At 37.9% G+C, this 19,383-nt stretch overlaps 1 long non-coding RNA gene across 7 annotated transcripts in view; it reads left to right on the forward strand.

Moving 5' to 3' along the window:
* The window catches only part of LOC118251370 (uncharacterized), an 82,627-nt gene that overhangs the window by 6,217 nt on the left and 57,027 nt on the right, over nt 1-19,383 (forward strand). For 2 of the 7 annotated variants that reach the window (XR_007709310.1, XR_004779776.2), the window contains exons 4-5: nt 1,266-1,336; nt 3,745-4,168. This is a non-coding gene — a long non-coding RNA (uncharacterized LOC118251370). Of the gene's footprint in view, nt 1-1,265; nt 1,337-3,744; nt 4,634-6,313; nt 6,599-7,391; nt 8,076-19,383 lie in introns of those variants that run through there. The other 5 variants (XR_004779779.2, XR_004779777.2, XR_004779778.2 and 2 more) reach the window with 5 other exon arrangements.

Raw genomic sequence — 19,383 nt, forward strand, 5'->3', positions numbered from 1 at the left:
ACTGACCGAATTTAACCTTTGCCAGAGTTATTTACCATCTCATGTATTAAAAATAAGATTTAATACTTCAGCCAAAAAGAAGCAGTAGTTTTCAGGCAGAGTGCATTGAGATATAACCCAGAGGTCATTTATTTTTAATACAGATTCAACAGTCTGTTTCTTTTTTCTTTCTCAGCTACTTTTCCTTTAGTTTTCTTTTTGAGGCCTGGTTCTCAAATTAACTTTAAGCACTTAATTATTTACACTCTGCTTCATGAAACAATTAATCTCGTACTTCAGTCACGATACTCGCATGAGTGTAGCTGGTGAGAGAATCCACATTGGTCCCTTGCGTCTTGTACTTGAGTTTGCCTATCTGATAACCAATAGGCTGGAGCCAGACGAGCGCCAAAGTGTGAGTCAGCATGTAAGCAGGGTACGGAGTTGGGGCTCAGATCTGAATGCATGCTTGATACTACAGTCGTAGTGAATGACTACAAGATGATTTATTAATATTATTTTTTTTAATTTAAGCACTTCTTCAGTTGTTTAGCTGAGCAGAGTTTAGATCCTCCATATGCTTAAAGTTAAACGGTTAAAGCTAAGTTCTATTAAAGATTTTCTTAAAGCATATTTGGAGTTTATGTAATTCTCTTCCTTCAATAGAAGTCAAATGGTTTTGAAAATCCCATTCTCATTGCTCTGCTAAGATGATAATTTTGTTTCTTTTATTCCACCCTTTTTTGTTAAATTACTTTCATTTCCCTGGCTATTCCTATTCACAGTCTCCTTCTAACCTTTCCTCTAATGTCCAGTTTTCTGTTAACTTTTCTGCACTGATTATTCTTTGTCTCTCTTCCTTTTATTGGAGTTTTGGAGAGGTCATTACACTCTTTCAGTTTCTTTCCTTCTTTCATCAGTTCCTGGAATCCATCAGCAAATAAAACCCTCTGATTTCAACTATGCCTTTTTTGCTGAGAAACACACGAGTCAAAATTCAATGCTAGAGCAATAGAAAGGCTATGAAGAGCACAGTGGATGCCATTTTTTAAGGAAGGGAACTGGGACCTGCTTATTATTAAAAATAATTCTCTAAATTGGGATAATTAGGATCTGAATACAGGTAGTAGCATCGGGATGTTAGGGTGATTCTTTAAATAACCTTTATGCTTATTCTATAAATATTAAAAAAAAAAAGTCAAGGTACACTGAACAGATTCATTGATTGTTTAAACTTAATGTCACCATTCAGTTACTGAGCTATTTATCACTGAACTTTTCTTAAGCCTTGGGAGATACAGAATGGAACTGGAAGAGAAGCAGGGGTCTACACGAAGGGCAGTCCACTGGAGTCTTGGTGAGTTCAAAAAATATGTATAAAATTGTATTCCTGTTAAATTTTCACCTTTATGAAGTGACATATACTTAGGGTCCTGTGCACAGTGGCAAAACAAAGTCAGTTTTATTGAAACAGTCTCTGCATTCTCTGGATTCGTTTATACTATCATCGTGTAAAAATCTGGGTTCAGTTATAGCTGAGTTTGTGGTGTGACTCCTGAATGAAAACAGTAAAGACATAAAATTCATTAGTTATTTTCACAATGATTATGCTACAGTGTTTACATGCCCAGTTTCTGAACAAAACAAGCTATATAGGATTCTGTTTTCTCCTCATAATTTTTGAATCCAGCGCTTAATTTCAGCTGCATTTGATCCAGGGATAGAGGTTACAAAGTCAAGTTTCTGCAGTTTAAGTTACAGTTCTTAGCAGATGGGATTAGAGAAAAGACTCAAATTTGTGCCCCCAGGATAGAAAAAGCTGCAGCTCGGACTTAGAAATTTTCTGTTCTGTTCAACCTGTTAACTTCGTAGCATCACAGAATGGTTTGGGTAGGAAGGGACCTTAAAGATCACCTCATTCCACCCCCCCTGCCGTGGGCAGGGATGCCTTCCACTAGACCAGGTTGCCCAAAGCCCCATCCAGCCTGGCCTTGAACTTGCCACTTAGCCTCCATATTTAGTCTGACAGTCGGGGCATGTGTTTCTTAAACCCAGCCGCAATGTGGGTTGCTCTCGGTAGTGAGAACTTGGTGTTTTGCGAAGGAATTTAGGGCAACTGCTTAGAAGGGAGTGGGAAACCAACCAGGGTAGTGTCAGCTTGGGACTGCTGCACAAGCGTGCTGGGGACATGTACAGGCCTGTCTAAGTAACTAGACTTCATTACTTTTCCAAGCTTCATGGTCATGGCACCTAGAGAACCGATTGTCGTGAGAGATACGGTCTGTCCCCTCTTCTCAGTCAGTGAGAAATTGGCGGATGACACCTGCCAGAGGTACTTGTTCACTCACTTTGCAGGCTTAGGTGGGCAGCACTAACTTGGCTGGTGTCTGATACTTCTAAATCTTCTGTGTAACATTAGATCAGGGTTAAGATACAACACTTTTTAAACAGGGCTGGAGCACTGATCTTTAGACACAGTTGAATTTCTCATAGTAACAGTCACGCGTATAAAACATACATTTTCAAAGCAGTAAAATGAGGGAAAAAAAAACACTTCAAATTCACTAATTTGTAAGACAACTGCCTTGAAATGTGTTGTAACATCTGAAATGTACATTTCAATTGTCCTCCTGCCCAGTTGAAAACCATCAGCCTGGCAGGGAACAGAAACAGTGATACTCTTCACCATTTTCTGTTTATTTACAAGTTTGTTGTTTGACAAAATCACAGCCAGTAAGAGAACAACTGGTCGTTCAAAAACAAAAAAGGAAGAAGAGAAAAAATGACTGCATTCCATCTGTATGGAACTTCTGGTTCCTCTGTTAGATTCTCAAATCCTTTCATTTGTTTCTAGTTTTGTGTTTATTTATTTATTTATTTTGAAAAGTATTGTTGTTTCTCTAACTGTATCTATATTAAAGGAATGAAGAAATGTCTTCTGCTTGATTCTAAGATCTAGTGGTTGTTCTTTGGTCCTTTATCACCATTACTCTTACGTAGTGTCACCAGTTAAATATTATTTCATAGAACCCATAGCTAACCTGCTTGTAAATGGTTTATAATACAGAAAAGCATTGTAACTTCCTTTCAAAGATCAACATAGATGCGTGTTTAATAAGAAAAGCAAGGTCAAATAATAAATATTAAGTTTTGTGTGATGCAGTATGTATTTGTTTTAACATTTGTTCTTCCTGTGTTTTAAATGATGTTCAGTAACATCTTAAATTTAGGAAATAATTATTGTTGATTTTCAAAAGGATTTTTTGTTTTAAAAAGCTCACTTTTAGTCTAAAAGTAACCGCTATTTATCGTGTATTTTCAAAGACCTTGGCCTTGTGTGCTGCTATATGTGGCTGGATATTTTCATGATCATGAAGACCTCAATAAATTCACAGGCCTACGCTGTCTCCCCGAAATGTATGTTGTGGGCCAGATTTTAAGCAGGCTTAAGCACTATCAAACAACTGGCATTGTAGACAAAGGAAGTAGGATAACTAGTTTTTGCAGAATAATAATTAAAAATCTAAATTTATATTTCAAATGTATATCATTAAAAGTTCCCATGATGTGCTGTCACTACATGTAAAACCCACAAGCAATTTTAAGTCAACATTCTGTAAAAAGGGAACTAAAGATTCCTATAAATAACACGCAACTTAAAGATGTATGGAACTCCTTTATTATGTGCTAAATGCTGTAGTAAAACAGGCTATCAGAGGCTTTGCTGCATGTTACTAATTTTTTTTTCTCCCAATATTTTTGCAGGTGTGTGGAGGAACGGGTCCTGTTCTCGCTGTTGTTACTCCCACATAGGTGGACTCTGTAACTGATTATGTGTGGGTAGGGCCCTATTGAAATTAAGGAGATTCTGCAATAGTGCAGGGTTCTGTTTGTGAAAGTTCAGTTGCAAGATCAGGACCCTACTGTGACTTCTTACTGTGAATTCTGTCACTGTATCATTGCTTGTGCTGGAACCTGCCTTTTGGGATAATGTAAGTCCTGCTTTTCCCCCAAATGTACTTTAGACATGAAATAATCATGAAAACGTTCCTAATTAGAAAATAAATATCATTTACATGCATTCTTTTAATTATGTTTTTTTGGCAGTACCAAATAATATATTCCTCAAAACTTCTTAATGGCACTGAGGCTTTGTGGATAGTTGGTCACATGATGAGAAAATTCAGCTGTAAGTACACTGAAATGATTGAATTTTTCAATAGCTAGTTTTTACTGATGTTGACAAACTAATAATGATAAAAAGGTTAACCGAGAGGTTTGACTTATGTGTGACTTCAGTTCTTTTTGGAAAATACATAGAATATATCCATTAGGGATTTCATTATTCTTGTGTAATTCACCATGTGAACCTGGAGTCCTTCTGTACTGCTGCTAGGTAGGGAGTTTTAATTTGTTTGTTTTTGTTGTTTTCAGAATAGCATGTTGCTGACTTGCTCTGTATTTTCACCCATAAACTTCTTGAAATTTATAGATCTATAAAAACTGTTTATACCACCAGTATTTGTGTAGATATTACAAACAGATTTACTAACATAATTGTCTTGCTGAGTTGAACATTGAAATGTTAATAAATATACACTTATACTCGTGTCAATGGAACTTGGTTAAATTAAACTAAACTGATCCGGCATTTTGAACAGCAATGTGATCGTGCATGCTGATTAACTATAGTCTTCTTAGGCAGGAACTACATATTTTATTGTAACTAAGTACATTGTGCTTAATCAATAATAATTACCCATATTGTATGTCAGTGGATTCACCCAAAATAACTATAAATATGCTTGGATTGAGGAGGAAGTTCTTTTCCTGTAGCTATGGGTACAGTCATTGCTACGACTCCTATTTTTATATCCTAATGAGCAAAAACTACATGTAGGTGTTTCGCCTGTGGAACACAAGTGGCATTATAAACTCCATGCCCTTTTTTTATGATGGTGTGTTTCCCTTCTGGTGTTCAAATGCATTTTTTTTTTGAATGTGGGACTTAATATTTAAAAAATAGAAGAACTGGAATTGTTATGGAATTTATGAGGTGTAACTGAGGTGTTAAGATGTAGAGGAGTTGTATGTAAGGACAGTTAGAGATTCTTCACTATGGAGCAAAGATACAGACAATGATTGGTGAGTAAAGATTAAGGAGGGCAGGATTTCTTATTTTTTGCTTGGCACAAGAGCAGCGTGAAATGAATGGAATTTGAAGAGAGAGCAAGACCAAAGAAGAAATCGTAAACTCAGATCAAAAGCAGACTAGAGAGCCCGATCAGCAAAAGCAAAACAAAAACAACCAACCAAATAGAAAAATGGATGGCAAAAATATGCCTGAAAGGAGAACTTAAACACATAGCTCCTGGTATTTCTCGTTGCACTGAATGTATGTTAAGTTTAAGTTACATATCTATTTAGTTTAAAACTTCCAGTAAATGTTTTTCTCTGCATTTTTTTCCTGTTGGAGGGGACTATACAGGCTTTGAAGAAGAATTAGTGACTAGTTCTGAATTATCTGTATAAACTGATGTAGATATATAATATTTGAGATGACAGTAGCAACTAAGAACAGAGGAGAATGGGTTATATGTGTTAAAATATGGCTGGTGCTAAGCAGAAGACAATTTCTTGTTCAAACTCATACCATCCTGAAGCAAGCTCAAAACACAATTCCATTATTTTCTTTATAGGATGGCAAATTTTAAATTTCCAGTTTAAAAGCTTAACGGTGCTTCTTTTGAGATTTCTGAATATAAAATGAAATGGAGATTTTTTTCAATATGAAACTAAATCATGATTTGAGAACATTGGGTGTTTCTCATAACAATGAAAACGTTGAATGTTTCATTTTACATCAAAACTCTTGATCAGCATACATTGTGCTTACAGTGATTTACTGTTTCTAGCTTTTAATCCTGTATGCTGTATTTATTCTTACTCGCACTCAGTTGGGTAGAAGAAAGAAAAGGAGAGGGAGATGAGGTGATTGCAAAATAACCCAGCCTCCTGTGTTCCCTCACCACACTAGATTAGTAAAGTACCTCAGAATAGATCTAGTTTCAGAAGAGAAAAAGAAACAAGGTTACATGATAGTGAGTGGGGTATGAAAAATCCCCTGGATATTTCATATGCCTCCAGTTTTTTCACTCACCGCCGCGGAGGGCAGCTCAACTACATCTGACTGCATCTCCTTCTTGAGACAGCAACTTCCCTGGGCTTTGAGGGAGATAAAGTAGGGGCACGGCTCTATTCTGCCTGTGGTAATGCTGCTACAAAATGTTATTCAGAAGAAAAGTAACCCTGAATTGTCTCCTGCTGTAACCAGCTCTCCACTACTCACTGCTGCTAAACCCCGTGGTTGAGCACCTGATCTGCTTGTTTCTTTGGTTCGACCCATGCGGTGATGTCCTAAATGAGTAAAACTAGGAGAAGAGCAAGAAAGCAGACACCAAAAGAAGCTGTTGATGTTGGTGCAATGTAGAGAGTAAGCTTTTGCTGCATGGCCACACATTGTGCAGGTTTGGGAATACTTCAAGAGCTGGAAATACCAAACCAGAGTAAATTTCCCTCAGTGGCAAACTGAGATGATAGCCCTGGTTCTGTACAATAAAAAGGAAGAGGAAAGGAATGTGCCTGAACATTCAGCATGTTAGCTGTTGTAAGTTTAAGTTGTAAGATCCTTTTCTCTGCTGCTGTTTGCTTGGCTTGTATCACCACTGTCCTGTCTTTGAGCTGGATGTAGCATGTTTTTGTTTGTTGAATGAGGCACCCGTCATCTTACAACATCATGAACATTGTTTTTCTTCAACTCTTGAAAGTCAAAACACGGTAGCACAGGTAGCTGTAATAACTTAGCAATAAATGCGACCTGAAAGAATTTTCTCGTTTCACAGTATAGGAAAAACAATGTTTAATGTGTCACTTCATATACCTCCTCCCATCTTCCTTCCCACTCTTAAGCAGATCTAATGCATGAAAATTTTCTTCAGTAGTGTTCTTGGTTCTTTATATTCAGTTACAACTATTGGTCTTCTGTTAGTAATTTTTTTCATATTTAAGTTGAGGTCCTCACAAAACCTCTGTGAATGACACCATCATGCTGTCGTTTGTTTTAAGTCATCAAATTTAGGCTAAATCTGAGTTTTGGAAACCTTTTTCCAACACTTTAAGGATGCTCTTTCTTCTCTGTCGGACGATTGCATTTTTCATTCAGGTTTTCCATGGATCATATCTTTATTGGAAAAATCTTTTTCTTTTGCCTTGACAAATGCAGTCTTGGAATGCTCGTTACCTGTTCAAAGTGCTACTGTACATATCAGTTTCCAAACTTACACCTTTGGCTTTTTAAACTTCCTCCTTCAATTTAAAACAATAAAGATAAGCTATCTGTCTTTGTTTTCAAGGCCCATCAAGACTACTTCTACCTGATACCTCTCCTTCAGTATCAAGAGGTTGACTCTGATTTTGATCAACATATGATACCAGCTTCCATCAGTTGCTTGTTAAGTTTTCACACCACACCGGATACTTTCTCCTCAGCTGCCTCTCATGTGTTTGTTGACTCCTTCATAAACAGAACTGTTCGCCCTCTTCCTTTAAATATCTTCTTAAAAGTTTTATGCACTGTGAAGCTTAAAGCAATCCAACGCTTATCACAGTAATACTTTGTCATTGCCTTTGTACTGTGCAATAATCTCTGTTGTCTCTTTACATAGAAATCAAGCACACTCTTTTTGTTGTATGCTTATTCATGGCCCAGCATAACGAGAAGTGGATCCAGGGTGAGGCCTCCTAAGATTTGTGGTAATACAAATAAATAATAATGAATGCTCATTGGATACTGCAGTGTAGCTGTTGGATCCTGCTGTGCCTTGTGTCACATCATATTTAATGCAGAAAAAAGGTGCTCCAAAGAGAAGCCTCACAAAAGGGAAAGAAGTAAGTCACAGTGAACAGATGAAATGCTAGCCCCCAGGGGCCTTCTCAGCTGTCAGACCCAAGTCAATAGCTACTGGCATTGCGTCCAGAAAGCATCCCTCATTCCTCTCCGTCTTCTCCACAAACTCTCCCTCCTCACAGAAGGAAGTTAATGTGAATGTTACAAAGTTCTCCGGTGTGTACAAAAGCTTAAAGGACTTCACATACTTCCATAGCGTCCTTCTGCTCCTTAGTGCATTCCCTTCCTGACACAGCATCTCTTGGTACCAAAATCTTGAATAAGTACAAGCTGTTGTTCAGGCCATCCTGTTGGTCAGTCCTTTTTTAAATGCCACCTGGTTCTCTGTTGAGAAGGAACCTGCGCTAGTTTTGATTTGGTATCTAGGTACATTGCTACCTCATACTGCTCTGTTTCCCTGGTACCTTGAAGATCATGATTCTTCAGGAGAGCGGTAAGCATGAAATGCATCAGGAATTCCTCAGGTATGTCACCCTCTTTCTGGAAGTGGGTCTGCATGCGTCCCTTTCCTTTCTTTCCAAGGGACACTGAAATATCAGTGCATAGATGGCACAGAAATGATGGAACGTTAGAGTCTCCCTGATGCAGAGACAACAGATTGGTCTGTGCAATCAATAGGATAAACCACAAAACATAATTACAAATGTTTCCGTATCTGAATAGGAGAAGCCTGGTAAGAGCTCTAAACTAGCTTATGGGATGGAGACAGTGACTGTGAAATACTGGGGGAAACTAGAGAAGCTATGCAGCCTAAAACCTTGATCATGAGAGATCTTGGTTATCGATGTATGGACTGGATAAGCTTAACATTAGGCCATCATGCATAAGCTGTGTTTTTAGGTACCATCAAGAACTACTTTTTGAGCAAACCAGCTAGAGAATGCAGAAGAGTGAGGACAGCCCTTGGTTTAGTCTGGAATTAGTACACTCGGAGGTACTTGGGTGGACGAAGTAACTAGAGAAGAACCATTCAGCAGTGATAGGTCATATCAAACTGAAGTTTGTCGTATTTGTAGGAGAGAAGAAGATACAAAAAAAAATCCAATAGTGTTTAAAAGAGAGGAATTGCATACAAATGAAGAAATAATTCAAGTAAAAATTAAGAGACTAAGACAGACACAGAGACGTTGTTTTCTGATTCTAACCAAATTGAACAAGAATTCTCCATCACAGCAGAACAGTAGAGGAGGTTACTAGAACTAAATACATGTTCTTCCAAAAGTGAAATCTGAACATCAAAGAAGAAAAGAGCGCGATTCTGGCAAGTTAATTGTAGAACTATTGTAAGGCAGGACAAAAAGATTTTGAAGAGCAGCAGGCTAAATTCATAAAAGCAAAAAAAAATTTTGGACCAGTGTAAATTCTACAGATAAAGGAATTCTGCTAGCAGGGTGGCAAGTTCAATAGACAATCAAGGGACAAAGAGAATATTTAAAGGCATAGCCATTGCAGAAAGAAACAAATGAACGCTTTGCATCGGCAGGGTTTACTCCAGGGAGATTATGGACACCCCCACATAAAAGTAATTCATTATAAGGAATATTTCAGATTTGAAATATCAATAAAAAATTTTTGAACAACTCGATTGAATAAGCATTAACGGATTGCCAGATAGCATATCATTCATTCAGTAGTCCTAGAGAAACTGAGAAATGAAATTGGTCATCTGTGCATTGTGTTGTATAATCCATCACTTAAATTGGACTTGATAACAGAGGGATGGAACGTAGCTAACGTGGCACCAGGTTTAAAAGGGCTCTAGGGACGATCGCGGACTAATATACTAATAAGTCTGACTTCCCTGACAGGCAAAATGCCAGTGAATATGATAAAGAATGTAATTAATAGGAACGTGGATGGGTATAATGGGCAACCATCACCTTGGCTTTCGTACGAGGTAGTTTTGTCTTACAGCTTTGCTAGTTATTTGAAGGAGTCAACACAAATATGGAAAAGGGTCACCCAAAAATCTTTAAAAAAGTCTGACACCGAAGAATGTTAACGCAGTGATTCTTTGTGGGTTACTAAATGGCTACAAGATAAGGAAGACTGTAGCAATTAATCAGCAATTTTAACAGTGCCACCTCCCAAAGATTGGTACTGACACCTTTGCTGGTCCACCTGTTCTTAAATGGCCTGAAAAAGTGCAGGGATAAAGCTCAGAGATGATAAAAGGGAACTATTCAGTTGGAGCCAGACCTGATGTTGACCCTTGAAGAGTCGGAGAAGGATCTCACAGCAGGAGCTGAGGAGAGGCCACGTATCCGTCAGCAGGGAGGGGCAGCACCCCATGAGCTGTGAGCTCAGCAGGCTGTGAGCAGTGCTGCCATTCAGCAAGGCAGGAACTTGCAGCTGCTCTTTCTAACCACAACAGGGCCTGCAAACTGAAGAGGTGAGATGCTTCCCTATTTCTCAGGGTTTCACAGCCCCAGCTGAGCTTAAAATACAGACTTTGATCCTACAGTTCCTGCCTGTCACAGTGGTGGAGCAGCACTGTTAAGCTGATAGGTAGTATCTCGCTGCTGTGAAAAGCTGTGGTTCTCAAGCCATTTTACTGGTATTTGCATGAATTTTTAGCAGCTCCTGCTAATTTTTTGAAATCTTTCTGGGCGGAATTCATGCTAGGAAAAACTGGCAAAATGATATTTGAAACAGAGAAGTCATGCTGGCATGCTGGGCAATTCTGAGCATTGATGGGAACTGTACGCAACATAGAAACGAATGAGGAAGGTATGGCATAGCTCTTGTGCAGGGCCAGTAAATGAATCGATTCTTCAATATGGCAAAATGTTGACCGAGGAGTAGGTAACACGAGAAGGGTTTCTAATAAGTGGAAATGTTTAGTAGGGGACTCTTAACTCCTTGTTTCTTAGAATGGAATAACGATTAGCCTTTGGTCACCGTTTTATGTAACTTAGGTGACCTTTAAGATGGCAGAAGGCTGCTTATCACCAATGTCATCTGCCATAGTTTTGTGAATGCATCTTTTTACATGCACGAATCCCAGCTGTTACTGGTCTTGAAAACTCCACTTATCTTGGACCAGCTGGGGCCAAAATCCAACCTGTGCAAAATTATAGCTTTTCTGTAAATAAAAGTCTGTTGGTGATAAGTTTTCAAACATGAATCAAATGCAAACTTGTCCCATTTTCCTAAATCTGCAGATTTATTTATTTATTTTTCAACCCTCTGCTTCTCTTTGTTCCTTTATCTGGCAGTAGTAATGTTATGGATGGCCAGATCGGTTTTACTTGTTTTGTTTGCAAACCTGTGGGCAAGGGAGAATGCCAGTTTGCTACTACAGAAAGCTAAATGCAATAGCAGGCCCTAAATTTAATCTCGTGTGGAAATCAGATAAAGTAGCAGAAATGTTTCACACAGCAAGCAGAAGGTTTGGATGGAGGGAGGAAGTAGAGGAAGCATTGTACCTTTGAAATGGCTGGAATGGTTTCCAAGCTGTGGGCCACAAACCCCTGATGGGCTACAAGGCTATGGTAGGCTGAACAGCTCTTTGGCTAAGCCACATTTAATGGTGTTTAAAATAGTGTTTTCAATTAAAAGTTTGATCAGATGGATGTGTGCTGGTTTGTGAAAAATGTTAGGGGCTAACAACAATCTGTTTTTCCAGACGTTTGGGATCCACTGCTCAGGAGTGTACGAAAAGGTAGAGAGCTCTCCCCTCCTACTCCTCCAGCCTCAGATAGGCTGTCAGCAACAGCAAGAGGTTCCCAGAAGGGAGCCAGGAAGAGCAGTCTGGCAGCATTAACCCCTCTGTCCCGACCACATCCTCCCCAGGAACTCGTAACAGAATTGTTTTGTTAGTCATTGCATTGTCCTTGAGTATCACTAATTGTCTTTGCTGCCTCTCTTTTCATATATGCACACAACTAGTAGATGTAGTTTCCTGACAAGTGAGTATTGGGTCCCCGTCAGACAAAGATTAGACTGCTCAGCTTCATCAGATGAAAATATATCTGTCTTTGAATGCATATCTGATTTCTCATTGTCAGAAATTCTTACATTTTCTATCAGTATTAACAGACAAACTTTCCTTATGAGCATTAGCAAGTCTTAGTACAATATCTGTTCATTACTCTAAAAAAATCCCAGTTCTAGTTGACCAACCTCTTTTAATTTACATACGTTTCCTGAATGGTGATTTTACATTGCAGAAATCTTCCTTGTCCTCGCATCAGGCCTCCTATCACTTTTATTGTTTTTCTATTGAAAATTTTCCAGAATTGTAAGGTATTAGCAGTGCCTTTAGTTGCCCTTGACACAGGTTACTCCCTGTTGTCCTGAGTACCAGGCCAGCACATCCATAAATAATTTGCAGAGATTGTGGCTTTTCCAACGCATTGTTCATCTTTGTTAGCAACTACGGTGGTGTTGAATTGAGAAATGCCATATTATAAACCTTATTCAAATGATATAAATTTGTTTTTCTAAAGAAATTCGTTGTCTAATGTAAAATTAGACCGTAGCGTATGTATTTTACAAAATTTAAACAAAATACTGGAAACAAGTTATTGACAATCATGTTCTAAAAGGAATTAGCTTGGCAGGGTAGCATGCTCTTTGTAACCTTTTTTGTTCCGTATTTCTTATTTGTGTGATACTTATATGGGAAACGAGGGGTTTTGTGTATGCTTTATGTTATTATTATTCTATTATTGTTGCTAAATATCTGTTGCTGCTATGACTGAAGTTGTCTTTCAGCGTTCTGAGTCCTGCAGTACTTATGGTTGATTTGTCTTGTTCAGATGCTCAGGGTTAAGGGGGATACGAGGTCAGGAAGAAATCTTTGCCTTGTATGTGAAAGGAACATATAGGGGAGGAGAGAGTTTTTCTTCTGCCATAGCATGGAAAAAGGTTACTTCCTGGTGTCATCTGGGGGTTGCTGTGCCTATAAGCAAGGGATATGGGTACATGGTGAGGGGGACCTGTGGGTAGGACTGGGGATCAGTGTATGGGAGTAAGGAGCTGGGGACAGGGGTCAGGATGGGGTTTCTGTGGGGATTGGAGCAGTCACAGTTGGGTAGGTGTGTTGGGGTTAGCTGGAAGTCACTTCACCCAGAACATGGCAACATCTCTCTCTGCCTCTGGCTTGCTCCATGCTTTCCCCATCTGTTCCCTCCCTGTGTTTCTGGAACCCCAGCTTCTTGTCCAGTTTCTGCACGTTGTGCTGTCACATGAAAACCCTACTTTCCTGTGTGCTCTAGGAACAATTTTACACACGCAAGCACAAAAGGTCCCACGAATCCCTCCCACCTGAAGTTTCTCTTCAGTCTTGCTATTCTTTCTTCTCCCTCCTGCCTACAGGGTTCTGCTCTGCAGGTGCAGACAGGTAACAAGTGGTGGCTGGGTGCAACATAATGCCTCTCCTTCACAACACAATTTGCATCTTCTCCAAGTGGGACATAGCCCACCCATCATTTGAAATCTGCCGATCAAAGATTAATTCTTTAATTCCTTTTCCCCCTTTTCATGTAGTAATCATTAAAAGGTGACCTTTTTTTTTTTTCTTTTTCCTCCACATGTTGAAATAATTTCTTTACAGTGTTACAAAGAAGCAGAAAAGTTTTGGATTTCTAGACCCCGGTCCCTTCTGATTTGCAATTCTCTCTGATTTATGACCTTCTTAAAAAATCTAGTGGATGATTGTACCTGCTGGTCATAAGCTAAAGCCTTCTGACAGGACGCTTCCTTTTTTAATTACTATTTTGCAGACCACTTAAAAGATGTTTAGGAAGTCTAAAGAGTCTGCAGAAAGATTGAGAGCCACTGTCTTAGAGGATCCCCTTAAACGCATTTTTTTAAAATGCATTTTTTTAACACAGATATTTCATAAGTCTTAAGCTTTTATTTATGATTTTTATAAGTCCTAAGCTTTTCCTTCTTAATATATGATTACATACTTATGTCTATAGCAAGCCAGAAGCATGGTTTCTGTAAAAGTTTCCAATTCAGTAATTAATTAATATGCCTTTTAGCACCTGACAATACAAATAGGTTATGTAGCAAGATCACCATAATAATAAAATAAAGAATATGTTTTTGTTGTCGTTAGAGGGTATGTTTTTGTGGAAAACTATTTTGGTATTTCTTTCTTGGATGGATTTTTATAGTGGCCACTCTTTCTGTTAGTTGGTATTCATTCCTAAAAATTGGCTCCACTCTTGTTGCTTGTCATATGTCGTTTTACCTTTAAAGACTGCAGGAGTTCATGACTACTGGGAGGTAACACCTTGAAGTCTTGGCACTATCCTCTACAAAGTAGCCGTTATACTGAGCTGACTTTCTATTATCCTGTAGGTGAAACACCAAGTGTTGATACTATCTGTGAAACCGTATTTGATATAATGGCTATTACGTTGCTTTAAAAAAGAAATCTCACAAAGATAGATTTTGTGGTTAGAAGAGCTGGCCTCTGAAAATGTGTGTCATGGATACAGGTAATAAATTTTGCTTGTGAATTGTTACAGGAGAAAAAAGTATTTACATTTGTGTTCAACACACTAGTCTTTTTTAGCTGTTTTTATCTCAAATATCTTACCACTTACTAGTTATAAAGTATTTAATGACATGAATCATTGCACTTGTTGAAGTATTCAGTGCATCATTTAAAATGGCTACTAAAGCAGAGAGGTGGAGATTCAATCCTCCTAACAGCTAAGCATAAAAATAACATATCAGAGATAATAATACGGTTCCAGATCAGTAAAAATCATTGTTATGTTTTGCTGTATGAGCAGAGCTCTCCACAGAATGGTAATCTCATTCTGTTTTATCAGATTACAGTCACCTAAATAGATGTTTATTTCTAAACTTTATCCTGGTGATTTTGTGACTGTGTTCAGAAGTGGGAGAATACAAACACTAGAATTTTAAGTCATTCCTCCTCAGCCATGCTAAATGCTTGCAGAGCTTGGTATCCCACCCGAGGACTGGATCCATATAGTCCTTTTAAGTTTTGGAATTTCAGGAAATGTGCAGGTGAGTAAGGAAAAGCAAATATGGAAGGAAAAAAAATCAAGTGGAGAGAAGGAAATTTTCCTTCCTTTACAGAAGGGAGGGAAATATGAATAACAATATAATGAGCACAGGAGAAATAACAGGATGAAAAGGGAGGAGTCAGGTAAGTGTTTACACTACTGTTTTCTATTTAGTGCTCAGACTTGTGCTTTATGCTTGCACGGAAAACAGATTGAGGCTTCTGCGTTTTGACTAACTGCTGTGTTGTGCTGAACCTTACTCTCTGCTTTTTTGTTTTAGCGTGGTTGCGTCTGAGTAAGGCTTTAAATTGACTTTGTGGGGCAACTTGAATCACAAAATGCATTATCCTGGCAGAAAATAACGACTCCCTCCAAGCTCCGTCTTCCTCAGCTATCTCTCTCAAACAATGTGAGAAGTAACCATGATAAAAAAAATAGCCATTTTTGGGATGTATTTTTCTGTTGTTAATTCCAGTCACCAGCATTGGGGCAGGGGACAGGCAGGCTGTAACACTGAACAGTGGCAAAAATTCTTTGCAAAACCTAGTTGCACTAATGCTGAAAATGACAATTGGCCTCAATTTTCAAGTTTTTTTTGTGATGTTCTTGTCCATACCATGTTTGGGATCCTTCATTGTAGATAGAATGTGCAGAGCTAGTACTTTTTATCCTGTCCTCAGAGAACAATATGAAGTATAAAGGATTTTCCAAATCAAGAGCTTTATCCATCTTTACATCAGCTTATCAGAACTTAAATGGAAAATGAGACTGAATGAGAAACTGTATTAAAATATAAACTCTTAACTGCTAATTAGTCATTATTCAGCTGGACTAAGCAACGTCAATTCATAAGCAAATGTAGGTGTAGAACAATAGACTACTTACGTTGGCTTTCATTACAGGTTAAACATCAGCGGACGGATTTCATCCATAATCTGTAATGAAACAAAAGAAATTAGGAAGATGGCAAAAAAGGTTGAACTCAATAATTTGTTCATTTATGTGTTTGGTTGCTGCATGTTTCCCTTGAGTATATACGGTAACACGGAGGAGTAAATGTTTAGGGAAAGTATGTAGGCTTTTTACAGTGAGCAATTAACTAATATTCATATAGCCAGTATAAGTGGTCTTCATGAGTTGCCATGCTAAAAAATGTGTTTAAAGACAGAGGTAAGGACCTTCTAATTTCTTAGATTTGGTTGGTGGTACACATGAAACACCTTAACCGTCCAGCTGATCAACACCTGAGTGTAGCTGAGCCCTGAGCTGACGTACAGCAGAGTAGCATCCCTGCAAAACTGCCCGGCAGAAAGGGTGACAATGGGTGGAGCCTTTCCGGCACCAATTCACAATTAATTACTGGAGCGGTAACATCTGCTTCTTGGAAGGTAGAACAGCTCTGTATTAATTTCTGCTAATGGAGAGATAAATACAGGTCTGCATAGGAGCTATGCTGTAAATTGCTGATTCCCTTTCCTGTGCAGTGTCTGTGTCATTGTACAAAAGAATCGGTGTAGCAGTCTTTAAAGGCACCCACTGAAGATAAGAAGACAGAAAAACTGACGTAGCTGTACTCTATGTTCATTCAAAAAGGAAATTGAAATGAAAAGCAGACACAACTTTTAGAAGTGCTAAATATGAGACTTCATGCTGTATATTTAGCCCTTACCGTTATGTTGTTTTGCATTAGTGTTTTCTGTTAAAAAAGGCAGTGATTCTTTATCTGAGGTAAACTCTTCAGTGCAAAATCACATTTCAAGTGGGTTAATAATGAGATTTTAAAGATGTCTTTTTAATTTCATTGTAACTGATAATTCTGTGTTGTCTTCATAATATAGCAGGCAGGACCAGGGCGACTGTGTCCTGATAAAATCATTAAAAAACATTGTGTGTGCAAGACCATTAGGTGCATAGGTCTCCAGTGAGATATGAATCACACAGTCCCAGGATTATGTCTCAGACTTTCTGTACTAAAAAAATAAAAAGTGCACATGGTGAACTGTCCCACTGGAGTGTATTGCCAACTCCCCAGATCAGTGCCCAGGAGGAAGCTACCTTTCCCATCCTCTTCTCTGATTATTTATGCTTTGCTAGTGCAGTCTCTAAGATCAGAGTCTTGTTTTTGCATCTGGGTTGGCAGTCTGGTGAAAGTGGTATTAAGAGGTTATCCCTGCAGACTTGCTCCACGCTGAAGCTCCTGCATGCAGATAGGACTATATACAAATATTAAAACCAGCCTGTTGCCCATGACTCCTGTATTTAATTATAGTTCTTTTAAAGTAACCATTATAATGTAAGTATTCCATGTGTAAACATAGGTTTTCAACATTTTTTTCAGAACAGTATTTACTGTGTTTAGTGACAAATTACTGAAATATCAACGGTGTCAGTTTAAGTATCAGAAAAATGTGATATTTCCTGAATCAGATCTTAATGTTGGGAATGTAGAATCCCAGTCATGCTGAGCTTTGATTTTTACTTACAGCAGATGAACTTAAAGCCCCAGTAGTACATGCTTAGGCCTAATAGAAAAACAAACTTTCTTTTGACTGAGTCAGATTATTTTGTGTGTGATTAATACAGTAAACATGAATAATGTTCAGTAATAAAAATACTAATGTGGCACAAACCTACTGCATGTTCTACGCAGATGAAAATCATTAGTATATTTTCTTTGTTCAGAGCAAATGAAGTTGAAAATGTGTTGTCTCTCATATCATTTTAATCCAAATGTTGTTTTCTGTAAGAGCTCAGTGCTGCTAGGTTCAGAAATACCTAGTGAATTTTGAGAAATTCATTTCAAATATGTGGTTCAGAGTCTGAGAGATAAACCTTAGGATGGGATGAATCGCCCTCTGGAGGTGCCCGTTTCAGTCTACTGACTTCACAGGAATCCTGCTTTGAACTGACTAGCTCAAACTGAAAATGAAGTGAGTGGACTGTCACCTTAGAGAGCAATAGCAGCATTTCCTACCATACTAGGTCTTTTCTGTAGACATATCTTTTTGCTAAGAATATCTGCTTATGCCTCACCTTTATTTGTCAGTGTTCTTCTTGTACCATTTACAAAACAAGTGAATACAATTGTTATCTACTATTTCCTGTGCTTTTTCTGTTTTTTTTTTCCGCTGTCCTTTTTCATCTTATTATCTTCTCTTTCCCTTTCCCTCCTTTTTTCTTCTCTTACTTTTTAGCTACTATCTCTTCTGAAGCTTTTCATTTGCTACCTCTCTGACCATCCTGCCTCCCATGTGGACAGCATTGTCCTAACTTCTGATCTGGAAGACTGCTGACCATTTCCTTTGATGCTGGTATCAGTATTTTCTGTGAGAGACACAGAAGAAGAATATGGCACTCCTGTGATTTTATTTTATTCATGGTTTTGAATAGTCAAGAAGTATTGTTCTTCTGCTTGCAGATAAAGTGTGCTGGTTTCCTAATGAACTTGTAATTTAAAGATGTTTGTAGAAATGTAAGATCAAATGTGAAGAATATAAAATCCACATTAAAGTCATTTAAGTGTAACAAAATACAGCATTAGTCTTTATTTTTAAAAATGGAGACCTACATGGCTCGCTTGCAAAAAAAAAGGGATATATTTTGAAAGTTGTGGAATGGTAAATTTTGACTTATTAAAAGGTAAAATTATTTTGCTCCTCCCTATGGTAATAGTTTCTTGATTCATACCTATTGTTAACAGTCTCTCCTTCTATTAAGTTTGTTTCCTTCTTTGTCTTCTCTTGTTTTTTGGTTCCTTTTATTAGCTTAAGTTTCCTGTTTGTTTTTGCACTGGACTTTCCTAACTCTCTTGGTTCAATACCAATCCATTTTTCTCTCAAGTTTACATTCATTTGCCTAAAATATTGCCTTAGCATAATCATGTATATTCGAGGATATATTTGCTTATAAACACTGAACAGATCTGCTGTTTTAGGACTTCCAGTAAATCAGATAAAAAAACAGCTCAGTGACAGCATTTTATGTTTTTTATGCCACACATGCCTTCATAGGATCAGAGTACCTTGCCTTCTTCCTCAATGGAATAATAATTATGGATAGTCATACACATTCCTGTTAAAATGCAGACTCAAGGTACTTCTTCAATATAGGATTGCTAACTTGAAAAGATCATTTGAATGACAGCAAACATACTGCATTCAAAAATGGTATGGTAGAAGTTTTTAATCTACCTGCAAATAAAATCTAAAGAGAAATGCTAGTGGAAAAAGTGCTTTACTGTCAGTAATGTAAGCAGTTAAAGTGAAAAAGACAACTAGAATCTGTACATCCATAAAATCAGGGTTTGTTTGTTTTTTCAAATCATGCTTTGTTATAGCAGGAATCTTTATTAAAAGTTAATGTTTTCTGAGGGGTAGATACCTGCATCTTTTGTTATCTTTACTAAATGTGCTTTGCCCAGTCTGAATTCCTTGGATTTGAGAT

The sequence above is a fragment of the Cygnus atratus genome, chromosome 1, assembly GCF_013377495.2.
Source record: "Cygnus atratus isolate AKBS03 ecotype Queensland, Australia chromosome 1, CAtr_DNAZoo_HiC_assembly, whole genome shotgun sequence".
Classification (NCBI taxonomy): domain Eukaryota; kingdom Metazoa; phylum Chordata; class Aves; order Anseriformes; family Anatidae; genus Cygnus; species Cygnus atratus.